Source organism: Vicia villosa, linkage group LG3, assembly GCF_029867415.1.
Source record: "Vicia villosa cultivar HV-30 ecotype Madison, WI linkage group LG3, Vvil1.0, whole genome shotgun sequence".
In the NCBI taxonomy this organism is placed as follows: domain Eukaryota; kingdom Viridiplantae; phylum Streptophyta; class Magnoliopsida; order Fabales; family Fabaceae; genus Vicia; species Vicia villosa.
Window position 1 is genome coordinate 75518509 of NC_081182.1, and position 2540 is coordinate 75521048.

At 34.9% G+C, this 2540-nt stretch overlaps 1 long non-coding RNA gene across 4 annotated transcripts; it reads right to left on the reverse strand.

Annotated features, from left to right (window-relative positions):
• Positions 1 to 329: 329 nt before the first annotated feature.
• LOC131656110 (uncharacterized) lies at positions 330 to 1984 on the reverse strand. 4 transcript variants are annotated; one of them, XR_009299996.1, is made up of 4 exons: positions 1681 to 1984; positions 1421 to 1570; positions 1237 to 1295; positions 330 to 1071 (listed from the first exon to the last, which is right to left on the reverse strand). It is a non-coding gene; the product is annotated as an uncharacterized LOC131656110 (long non-coding RNA). The 4 variants fall into 4 exon arrangements; XR_009299995.1 differs by having other exon boundaries at positions 330 to 1127; XR_009299997.1 differs by having other exon boundaries at positions 1237 to 1570.
• Between the last annotated feature and the right edge of the window lie 556 nt (positions 1985 to 2540).

Genomic DNA, 2540 nt, shown 5'->3' on the forward strand with positions numbered 1-2540 from the left:
AGCAGCTTTAGTTTATCAAGCGGCCAAATATTTTTTTGGTAATCTTTGGACAGTGAAAACTTGTTTTGTAGTACTGTCTTGTCAAGTTAAATATGCAATGGTCAACCTATAGTAAGTGTGTTAATAGGTTGTGAAAGTAACTTCTGTTTTTTGTACTGTGAACACAAAAACCAAAGCATTGTTTACACTATTATAAGGTACAGAAATCGGGTTAGTATGAGTGATAGGAAGTTGAACAGAGATTTCAATTAATATGGTGGTGTGACAAGTGGAAAGCATGAGACATAGACAGTACAAAAAACAGTGTAAACAATTAAGAAGATTAAATCAATTAAGAAGAAGATAGCACACAAGAAGTGCTACAGACCACCATAATCCACATAACAAAACCTCTGAACAACAAAGCTACCCAAACTAAAACCAGTACCATCACTACTGAGTAACACCTAAGGCAAAATACACGCTAACCCAAATCAAGAGTAAACCATGAAACTGCAAAGTACAGGATAGGATAACTCCACCTATTAAAATAGATAGCACAACACATAACCCTAAGCTCATGAGACACCAAAACGAAGCGCAAATGATGCAAACACAACAGCCAGAAAGCCAAAAAAGGGGAAGCTACCAGCAACAGAACCCAGCAAAAAGAGACTAAATTGAAATACTCCCTTCAACACAGGCTGCAAATGGCGCTCTGATCAACCAAATACTGCAGAAACCACATAACGCCGCTGAACTGATGGAGCACTATATTGCCACGACCCAAAATTCTCAGACCAGATTGACCCACAAACAGAAATAACTCAGGCATCCACACCACACAAACAGGCTTTAGGATTTAAACAAAACAAAACAAAATCATCCTTAATCAACATGGATTTAATCTTCAGCCATTTCCAAGCGCATATCTTTGCTTCCTCTATCATTTTTCCAATTTGAATCTCTTCGTTTCAGAAGATTTTATGGTTCCTTGATTTCCAAATGCACCAACTATTATTTAGAAAATTGCATTGACAGGGCATTGGCAACATTGTATCAACTGGTTTAAGATCCCCAATTGTTGTATTACTGCAACATGTTAAAGTATAAGATCACCTTTATTCATGATACATAACAATTCTCACCTAAACCAATTGTGGAGAAGAACCAACATCAACACTGAGACATGTCACTTCAAATAAATATTTGTATATAGAGTGAATTAGTAAAATGATAGGAAGAAAGCTTACTCACAGATAGAGAAACAGAAACATGTCAGTTCCAAAGTATAGTTTTGGGAGTTACACTTCATACTGCATAATTCAGGATCAAACATAAGATAAGAAAGTTTGAAAATCCATCAAACAAACGTGTCATTGCTATTATTGCTATTATACATGTTGATATAGAAAAAACTTATAGAGTAATGTGAACTAACGAAGCTTTTCTGATGACTCTTGAGACTCTCCAAACTTTTTAATCGACTCCATGATTCTACAATGTGTAGTTTCCTGGCCATTTGTACAGCATCACCAATTCCAAGGAATGGTTGAGAGCCATAACGATTATGTTTAGATGGTCCATAGATCTGAAAAACAGGGGAAAATGAAATTTATAGGTTTTCATAGATTTTCAACAAAATGTTTCCACTTTCCAATTGCTTATTAGGATAAGAAAAATCCCTAAAAATATAGTTACCAAATGTTTATGCCATTACAGTCCAGAGAGACCGTCTTTGTCGGTGAATGCACTTCGTGGACTATCTTTAAGAGTGAGCTTTTGAAAATTCCTATAAATTAAGAAGGTCTTATAATATTTGTCAATCATGCTACAATATACATAAACTAATAAGGTCTTATGCAGTCATTTGGTCAAGTCAAAGTGAAGAACAACAAACAAAAATTGGATTATTTCAATGTTCTCATTCCTAACTTCTTATGCAAAACTTTAATTTCAAAACACAAGAATTAGCAAGGTGGTACCTGTTAAATATTGACCTGTTAAATATAGACCTGTTAAATATTAAAGTTCTCAAAATAAAGTGCGGACGGTAACGCAAAAGTGGACGTTCACGAATTTAAAATATTCTGATAACGAACACGTGAAAGCGGACGGTAGCTTTAACTTAGTTTTTTTGCTAAAGATATTTTCTTCTCGTTACAATAAAGTGCGATGACATGAGGAAGTCATGTTTCGGCCTCTCATTATTAAATTTAACTTAAATCGATTTTTTCAATTTTACGCAAAGCAAACAAATAGCTAGCCTTAGATAAATACCGTAGTAACAAATAACGGTAATTGGTGATTGGTCTATGTGGGATCAATAAAACCTTTTATACTAAAACTGATTAAGACATGCACTTGCGGCCTATTAGACACTCGTATCTGTAGCAACATGCCCTAAACAATTTAGATTTTAGAGTCGCCACCTATTCTACCAGGGCGAATAGGAAACCCTACAAAATTTTAAAGATCTGGGTAAGTTATTATAATCAGGTCAAAGGAAGGTGTTAGGCACCCTTAACCCTTTCCTAAGGTTTTATCTAAGGCAAAGGTTT